We start from the raw sequence: 10,703 nt of genomic DNA, 5'->3' as shown, positions 1-10,703 counted from the left end.
ACATTGAGGACGGCCCACATGGTGAGAGAATCCTCTCTTGGGTTGACTTCTAGCGTTCCGTGAGGATTGCGCTCTGCTCTTTTAATTTCGACTGAACTTGAAAAGGGATGGCTGCTTTGTCTGGTGCCTATTATCAGCTGGTTGCCGGCTGAGCATTGCATGTTGCACAAGCGCCTAATGCATTCTTTAGATAAGATGGGAAGTACCAGGTTTGAAAAAAAAAAAAGGAATGCAAATATTTGGCCGCTTGGATCAACCTGGCCCCGGCAGTAGTCTGGTAAACAAAGAAACAACATCAAGGAAGACAATCAGGTAAGAGGGCGGCAGAGAGAGCATGGGAACCAGAAGAATGACTACTGGGCCTACAAAGTCATAGCATTGTGTCTGTGGGCCTATCTGTGACTCTACGTCTCCTTTGTCCCTGGTTAAGCCTTGCTGATGTAATCGAGCCTAGAAAGGGCATTTGTTTAGTGCGGCCACCAGCCCCAAAACCGAGAAAGTGTTGAGATTTTCCGTCCACTGCCTGTTGGTGTGTGTCATGTGGTCGAGCAGTGGCCATTCTTCAGAAATGAAAGCCCTGAATGTATTTTTTTTATTTTAAAAAAAGAGAGATCCAACTGGTGTTTTGTTGTTTGATGCCTTTATATGTGGTCTCATGTCAACAAAGGCTTTTTGGTGCCTACCTATCAATTCAAGTATTAGCAAACCATTTTGTTTCTTCATGTGCGTACACATCTGTGTGTGTGTGTGTATGTGTGGGTGTGTGGCTTTGTGTGTGTGTGCTCTTGTGTAGGCTTGTATCCCATCTATCCTCTGGTTGAAGCCTTCAGTGGCTTGTGTCGAATCCCTTCATGTCGTACACATGGTTTTGCTTTCTCTGTGGATTCTGCTGTGTGGGGCCTGTGGCTTTCAATTTTTAGGTTTTCCCCTTTCTAGTGGCTTTTTAAAAACGCCTCTTTTCTGTAAAGGAAAAAAAACGACTTCCATTGTAAAAAAAAGAGATCATGCTACTGTTCATGTATGACTCTCCTCTTCCACTCCGTCCTTTTCCTTTCTGTAGTTCTCGTTTTCATCTGCTCCCTTACAGGCAGGCTCATTTTGGAATTTGCATCGTGGCTAATTTTAGAGATTGGTTCTTGACCGAAAAAACACATCCTCCAATTTGCGTCTATATTGGTCGTCTTCCCTCTCTCTCTCTCTCTCTCTCTGGCCTCTGCTCTGTTCTTTCTGTATGGCTGGCAAGCCGTTTTTTATTACACTCTCTCTCTCTTTCTCTCTTCATCTCATGGCGCGTTACCCCATCTTCTTTTCCCCTCAATCTGCCTTGTTGAGTGATTACGAGGGAAGGAGTTGAGGAAAGTTGTGGGAATTTTTAGGGGGCTGAACTGTTGTTAAACCTTTGTGTCGACTGAGTAAACAGAGTCAGGCCAGTTATTTTCAGTGCAGAAAAACTAGAAAAGGAAAAATAGGCCTTGCAAGTTCAGTTTATTGTTAAGTGGGGAGAAATGTATACATTTTGACAGGGCGAATATTTAGTTTCCATGTCTGAAAAAAAGAAGGTTAACAGTGAAATTAAACAAAGTTTGGTAAGATTGCTTTCTCTGGCATCTTGTGCAGTCGCACAGGAAAGCCATACTTGCCCAACTAGATGTTGACACAAGGAGAGACCTTTAAAAGGAGGAACATGTCGTGGAGGATGACTTTATAAAATATACCCCTCATTCCTCTTCATTGTTGGGTTTCTTAATGAGTGTTTTGTTCACAGGCGGGACATTTCCATGGAGACTAACTTTTTGCACTTTATCAGTCACTTCCACACATCTGGGTTGCTATGACTGGCACCTTCTGCCTGAGGTGCCCTTGACAACTCTCCTGTTGACTTTGCCTATCTTATCAGATTTTTTTTAACCCATGTACAATTACGTTTATGTTAGAATCAACAGACTTGGCAGGCTGTGTTTTGTTTTTTTTTGGGGGGGGGGGGGGGTAGTATTCCTGGTCTGCTTCTTTACCCAGTGTGTTTAAACAGGCAGGCACACAAAGCTGCTGGAAGTGACCTCTGTGGGCAAGAATTCCAGATCCTGGCGCATTCTGTGTCGGAATACACTTCCACACAACAGGCGAGGGTATTCCCGCAAGCCAGCCCTGAGAGGCGGAGAACAGTCCACTTCTCCGTCCCGCCAGCCTGTTTTCTTTCGCCTGATCAAAACGCGCAATCATGCCCCCCCCCCTCCCCCCTCCTCTTTTTCCTTCTTTCCTTCATTATTTTGACCTTTTTTCCAGCCTTCTGACGTTCTTGGCCACATCGACCGTGACAGTCTTTTCAAACTTCATCACTTCTCTCTGTGAAGGCATTCTTCTCCCCTGCCCCTCCCCCAGCCCCCCCCCTCCTTCTCGGCCACCCCTTCATTTCCTCCTGTCTACATGTGTTTCTGGGGCCATTAATCGTTCCTCCCTGCGCAACGTGAACCCCAGCAGATAATTACAGTAATTAAACCAATTAGGGAGCATATGGAACGAGGGTTTGCTTGGCCCCAGGGCCATAAGGGCCTGCTCTACATCCCTCAATGGGCCACAGCTGAGGTGGTCCCTGTCAGTGGCCCTGCTGGAATCACTGGGGGGAAATTGTTTCAGCCCCATTTTGGATTAGCGCAATTTCCCTATTTTTCTTTTCTCTTTTCCGAACGGTCCTGGACATGCCCAGGGAGCTGCAGGCACCAGGTCCAGCCTCTGCAGCTCTGTGTGTCTGGACGACAGAGGAAGGAAAGCAGAGAGAGAGAGAGAGACAGACAGACAGACAGAGAGAGAGAGAATCAAGGATGTGAGAACTGGCAGGCGCTGGTCTGGTCGAGACAACGTGATTGATGCAGCCCGTGCCATGGAGGCGACCTCTCCACGGACGGGCAAAAAGTGACAATAGCCCCTGTGTGTGCAGCACAGGTGGGCCTGGGGCAAACTGGAAGTCACTCTGCCTCGCGCACGTGTGTGCTAAATTCTACAGGCTCGCCTTTATGGCTCGAGCCATCACTCTTCTTTTTCGTCAAATGAGATTTTTTTCCTCCCTCACTGAACACATATTGGTTCACGCCACATACTTTGTGGCGCTGTAGTTTGAAAGCACCACATAATGAAATGTGACGGCCATAAATCGGGTGAGCCATTAAAAAGTTAGCTTAAGGTTGAATTGAAAACACATCTGAAAAAGCCTTGCATTTTCTGGCGCGGCAAGACCATATTAAAAAGTGCCCTTAGTTGTTAGACATGATGATAGAATAAGAATTGACCATATGAAATAAATGCAAAAAACACAACAGCAAACCAAAAAAGTCCCTGTGGGCCTCCGCAAGTTGTTTATTCAGCACAAAACAACTCCTGTGAACCGGAATACTCGCAGAAATATATAGTCTCTGAGATCTAACTCCAGCATCTCCGACATTGTTCACCATGACATACCACTACAGAGATGCCAGTTTATTTAGTCTACATTTGGCCAAGTGCATTTTCACAAAGGGGGGGTTGGATTTCTCTAACACACATACAGAGCGACCCTTTGTCTTTTTCACACACACACACACACACACACACTCATGCGTACGCACACACACACACACACACACACACACACACACACACACTCATGCGTACGCACACACACACAAGCGTGCACACACACACACACACACACACACACACACACACACACACACACATACACACACACACACATACGCTGACACACACACACAAGGCTTGTCAGAGCAGGACATCCGACGATAATCTCCCCTATTTATAGTTCACTCCTGGAAGTGCAGTCTCAATACATTGTCTAATCGAGGTCTTCCTGTGCTTGGTCCACTGTCTCAGTCCTGGTGGCGTCTCTGATGCGTCTTTAGATGACTAATTTCCCCCATCAGCCCTGCTACCTCCAGCAGTCTTATCTATGGAAGCTGATAGCTGGTTAGTTCACACCAGGATTAAGGTTATATAAGGCTGCTCCTTTGTGGTGTCTATCTCAGTATTGATCTAAAACATTGGCAGTGGCGGTACTGGTTTGAGGTGAACATGCTTTAGGTATTTTGTTTGCCTTTGAAAGAGCACCTGTGTGTTTATAATGTGGAATTCACTCGGCACCGGTTTGGTAGGTGCATCCTGGTTGGGTTATGTGTGTGTTTGTGTTTGCGCTGGATGTGGGAATGTGCATTTAAACAAGGGTCCGATGACGGCTCATGTTCCCACACTCGAACTGTCTGACCAAGTGTCTCTCCTTAGTGAAAAAATGTGACAGTTTATGTCTAATCCACTCACACAAGACTCAGTGAGATCTCGATGATATGAAATGTAAATACATGCAAACACATGGACAGGCCTCAGGGCATTCTGGAACCTGCAGAAGCATTCCGCATATCAGATTAATTTAAGTAACTATTTTAGAGGCATATTTTTTTTGTCCCAATATTAACAACTATACCTCTGGGAATTCTAAATAATCATTACATATATAATCAAATAACCAGCTTTAATTTAAATAATGATCATTTTGGGTCATCTGTATTTGCTGTCGTTTTGGTTGTTATAGCTGGCAGAAGATTTGTTGAATTCGCACGCAGCCGTACACTGGTTTTGTAAAGAATTTGTGGGGAGGTGTGAGAATCCTCAACAATGTCAAGACTCTTGAGAACGTGCTCCGCGGGGGTTGCTGGAGATAATATGCAGTCCAAAAAAGACTAATTCAGCTTCTCATTTATCGCATAAAAAATGTAGGCAGGACTGTGGGAATGGGTTGCTTCCACTTTTTTCAGGACTTTTGACGAAATGATATACAATTAAGACTTAGAGGATTAAGCGGTTAGAATGGTTTCAAATTTCTATATGGCAAGGGCACTGAATTTTTGGAAATACCCAAAAAGCCTTGAGGACTGATGAGAGATTTGAGAGGCATCTATCAAACGTGTATTAACTTGCTGGGGTGCACGCCTCTGGTGGTCATAAAAAGAATAGTTTTGGTGTTCAAACAGGATACAATGACTCAGGTTTCTGTTTGGGCCTGCCATGAAACTCACATTTATATCTTTCCACATACAATACACTTAAAATGATTAACTGCACTTTAAGACAGAATCTTTCTATAAAAGTACTTACATGCATCCAAACACCACACGCTGCAAACTTGTGGCAGTCTACAAAAAGTCCCTGTAGTAGTTTTTTCCTTTGCTTGCTTGATTATGGATTACTTTTTAATTACGGGTTTTTATCAATGTCGTCATTCCTAATAAATCTTTCAGAGCATTGTCCTTTTGAAACCCCTCGATATCTCCCTCGTAAATGTTTTGTTTCTCAACTGTTTGGTCCCTTGTCACTTGCTCATGGTCTCTTGCCTGAGGTGTTGGCAGACTAAGGAGCTACTTGATCATGTCTCCAAGAATCAGAGAGTCATAAATAAACATTTGACTCTTGTAAAAAATAAAAAGTACAGATTCCATCTGATTTCAACAGGGACGCCAACATTGTGCCTTTCACACGATTTCTGTCTGCTAAGGATCATGTTTATCGGTTAATCTATCTCCCTCTCTCCCCCCTTCTCTCTCTCTCTCTCTCTCCCTCCTTTTGGGTAATGACACAGCCACTGAAAAACAGATTACTGCTATACAGCCATGATATTTATGGTCACGCAAATATGTAAACAGAGTGGAGCTGGAGCAGAGAAGCGCTCTGGAAGCCTCAGACCCTCCTCAGCACAAACTGCCACAGGCAGAAGAGCCGGGCGTCTCTTCTTAAGAGGGACATCTTTTCATTTTCATAAACTTTGCTCAGAGTTATCTCCTGAGGAGGCACAGAGGCGTGTAGAGTAAACATGATTTAAAAGGTGGATTAGTGGTACAGGCCGCAGAGAGATACTTGTTCAGCTGAGACAAATTGAATTACAGTTTTTCTCAGTCGCTTTGGTGCTTTTTGCAGATCAGAATGAAAATTCTCATAACTATTAGTTCAACCTCCACAAAATTTAGTCATTTGTGCACATGATAGTAGCAAATTCTCCTTCCTCTGAACAAATTGCAAATGCTTTTGGACATGTATCAGTTGCTTTCATACAATTCTCTGCTGTTTTTTTATCATTTGCTTATGTCATGTCAGTCAAAATGAACTATACTTATGGATACTGAATAGTCGTTCCCTATAAAACTAATAGTCTTCATTTCATTGCTTGAGTCATTACATACAAAATTGTTGAACTAGTTATCAAATTCTGTCACAATGCTGTAAAATTGCAAAGAGCATACAGTAAAAATGTACGTATTCAGTGTCTTGTACTCACTTTCTCCCCTAACTACAGCAATGTGTAACTTTACTGTAGTTTTCAAATGGCTGTACAAGTAGTGTATAGTGCTGTCTTGAGCATGTTCAGGTAGTGTCACCGAGTTCTGCCCTTTTTTTGCAATGGAAAACAATGAGAGAACTGTTATAATGAAAACATGACAAAGCCATTTGACTATCTTGTTCATAAACGATGGTGTCAAGACTTCTCATTTTGATGACACTGACAGTTTCATTGACATGAATACCTGCTTTTGAGGAATGGACTATCCATTTTGAGCAAGTGACGTGCTTTTGCAGGTCATCCATTAGGTTTTGCAGTTTGCACTAATTGTTTTGAGAAATGCACTAACTGCTGTGCAAATGTTAATAGTGATGTGAGAAAAGCACCAAAGCGACTGAGAAAAACTGTAACATCATTTGTATTCGGCCTTAGCTAATGCCACAAAGAGAGAGATATGACCCTATGAATGTCTGACTGTGATTCCTGACTCTGTGTACTCTGCTGAATCATTATGCGGCTGTTTAATCTCCGGGTCCTCCAGAGACTCAGAACACAGAGAGAGAGTACGGAAAATGGGCAGCGGTTTATCGTGGCAGAATGCTGATTGAATACGACGTGACATTGAATTTCCTGCTAGAAGGAGGGATGGGGAATGGAAGGGCGCGCTGGTAGATGATGATCTCACAAGAGCCATTGCACCATCTTGTGTCATGCAGCCTCTGACGTCTCTTTGATGTAAAAACCCTGGGCTGGACACAGACACACACACACACACACACACACACACACACAGACTAACACACAAAGACTCACACACAGAGTGGCGCTCAACCTAAGCTATTTGATCCCGCCTGATTACCGGGAGTGAATCACATAATGCAGGGCACAGTTCTCTGCTGCCGTTGAGCAGGATAATTAGGGGGTGTGGGGGAGTTTACATGTCAACAAAGCAGGTGGAGGAACTGCCCTAATGCAGATAGCTGTGGAAACCTAAGACTGCTATTTTCCATCTGATTGGCCCTGCTGAATTCCCCATCCTGTCAGTGGCCTGGCAACAAGGGGCAGAACAGTGAGTGGAACCACGCTGTGTGATCGGAGGCCCTATACGTTACCTGGGTTTGTCCGTTGTGAGGTTCTGTGACGTTGGGACTGAAAATCTGCACGCGATCAGAGATCAAAGCGGTGCCTGACTCAGTGCAGGATGTGTCAGGTGTTTTGGTCAGTGCCGGAATAACACGGTATAACCGTGAAAGGGTCTGTTAAGTCCCGCTTTGAAACGGAGGAAGTGAAATGAAGGCGTAAAAGAGAAATAAAAGGAAGGGGGGCACAGAGTAAGAGGGGAGGAGAGAGAGAAAGAGAGAGAGAGAGCATGAGAGGGAAGGAGAGACGGAGAGAGAATGAGAGAGAGATCACAGTGAACTTTTGGCCTCCACTCTGTTTCGCTACACCCTCCCATGCCCCCCCACACACCCACTAACAACCCCACACCACACGGACCGCGCCGGGGCACCAGAACCCTGTGGCGGCTCCTCTGCGAGTTCTCCCATGGCCCGCCTTATAGTGTCACAGAGATCATGCCCTCAATTTTTAATTACACCCAGCCACACACACACATTTGCTCTGGTCTCTCCTTTAATTAGAAAAGACGCACTGACACTCTGCTAAGCATGAGGATGTCAGTAAATCCCTCAAACCACTCCACTCCACACCTCTCATGCTCTCCCCCTCTCTCTCTCCCTTCCTCTCTTCTTCTCTCTCTCCCTCCCTCCATCTCTCCCTTTCTCTGTCTGTCTCTCTGAGGAAAATTGTGTGTTTTTCATCGTATAGTGTCAGAAAGTTCTGACGCGGATTATGTGACATGAAATGTGGAGTGTTGTGAAAACACATTCGCACAGACGCACACACACACACACACACACCGACACACGTGCATCTTGATCCACTTCAAAGGACATTCAGCAGCGGTCAGCTCCCCGCACGTCCACGTGTCCATGACTAATGTCCTGTATCAGTCACAGATCACAGGGCTGTGAGAAACTCGAGGACCAAACCAGTCTGACTCAGTCGTACGTTTGCATATAGTCAGCCGCCCTCACATTCTCAAGGCAAAAATTAATTCCAGAGAAGGTAACCGCAAAGGTCACCTGTCTCTCTCACCTTTCAAGGCATCTTTCATGGCTATTGTTACTGTTTTGTTATTCAAAGTGGCACATAGTTTTGATTCTGTTCCCATTCTCATACCACTGGTAATTGGGAGCCGGTTTCAGTGCCACCTTTCGCCCTTTCTGAATTTGCGGCCTGTAACTGACATGTGAGGGACACAGATTAATGGGCATCTGATGTATTTGTCTCTGAGGCCCGTGACTTAATTGTTCAGAATCACGTCATGGTTTGGGAGCCGAAGCGTTGATGGAGGGGCAGAAATAGACTCTGTGGGAATGGGCAGGAGCAGGCGAGTGGAAAATGTTTAGTGGCTGTTAAACACAGAATGAAATTCCAGTGCACACCCACAAAAGTCAGACCAGACCCACACTCACACAAGAGCTGACACACAATCTCTCTCTCTGGTTTTCCCTCTTACACACACACACACACACACACACACACACACACACGCACATGCACACGCACACGCACACGCACACAAACAAATGCACACCCACACACCCAACTTCTCATACCCAAACACACACACACACACACACACACGCACACGCACACGCACACGCGCACGCGCACACGCACACGCACACACGCACGCACACACACACACACACACACAAACAAATGCACACCCAAACACCCAAATTCTCATACCCAAACACACACACACACACACACACACACACACACACACACACACATACACACACACAGACTGGATGAAAAGCAAAAATGTGAAATGGCATATTTTGAAAGTCAAATTGAATTACTGCAAGATAACTGCATGTAAAATAGACCATGCGATGCTTCTTTTTTCAGAAGACTGCTTTCCCTGCAAATATGATAGGGTTATGCAAAGCAGTACTCTCGCTCATCCAGTTTTGTGGCTTGTCATTCATTCTGCCATTGAACTCTAAGTAGCCTATTCCAAACCAGAAGAAACGCGGGACTATACAGATTCCCCATATTGTATATCAAACTGTCAACATTCAAAAAATCCTCTCGTCGTTGGATGATCCCTGGGAATGCAACATGACGATAATTGCTGTTCCTCTTTCTCACTACCACGGGGAGTTTTGACTGAATACATTGTTTATCTATGAAACTGATGCACAAGTGTCATCGTCTGGTTACCGATCTAAATGATTCGTGATGGAGATTTTTTTCGCAGAGGGGTATGAAGTCTGTGACAAACGTCCTCACTCATCCCCACCCTCCTCCTTCTCCTCTTCCTCCTCCACATCTTCCTCATCCCCCCTCCTCCTGCTCCTCCTCTTCCTCACCCCCCCTCCTCCTCCTCCTCTTCCTTCACCTCCTCCTGTCTTCCTGGATTTAGAGAGAAGAGCGTGAAAGCACTAGTTAGTTGCCATGGGAACAGGGTTTCCCCTCTTTCTCCTGTCACCAGGGCCGCCGGTGGTGCTTTGACAATGATGTCACCAGTGAACTGTTCAAATTATGTTTGCTCAGAAAGATAAGAGATCGACAGGGAAACAATGCAGAGAAGAATGTCCTTCCAAGGTTTCAGGTCCAGGCATGTGCTGCTCCCTCCTCGGTGTATGTATTGCAAGTGGTATGATGGGGGCATTGGGTGGAACAGTCGTATAAAATAATCATAAATCTGTTGCTTTTGCTGTGGTGTGGTAGATTCTTTCTCCTATTCAAAACAACCTTCAATCCCCAAACATGGCATAACCATAACATCTTCACCAGTGACAGCAAAATCATAACAATATGAGTTTACATAGCAATACATAATAATGTTATTTAAAGCTATTGCTTCATGCGACCCATTTAATTTTAATCTGTTGTGGTACAGATGGTTCATCAAACTCAGTGTCAGTTGTTCCATGTGTAATCTCTGGAGGTATTTTTTTAGAAATTTTAATACTTGCCCTGCCAAGACCCATAACACCAAATTAGACCTACAGCACATTGGGAACTAGAACCCTTGGGATGCAACCAGGGATGAGTTATGGACAAGTGCTAGAAGTTTTCCCTATTGCACAACAACATGCAGTGCACAGATTTGACAGCAGGGGGCAGTGCAAAGCTGCAAATGTTCTCTTATGAGGCAGACTTCAGGATGCTGATTTGTTTTTGTTTTTTTTTACCATCTAAACATGTGTTTATATTTCTGCAAAGAGGAAAAAGGTAAACTGAACTGTAACAGCATTCCATTATTTTCTGTTCTCTGCACAGTATTTCAAAATATGAAATTATTTTG

This window comes from Alosa sapidissima, chromosome 7 (genome assembly GCF_018492685.1).
Source record: "Alosa sapidissima isolate fAloSap1 chromosome 7, fAloSap1.pri, whole genome shotgun sequence".
In the NCBI taxonomy this organism is placed as follows: domain Eukaryota; kingdom Metazoa; phylum Chordata; class Actinopteri; order Clupeiformes; family Clupeidae; genus Alosa; species Alosa sapidissima.
This window is presented reverse-complemented; position numbering follows the sequence as displayed.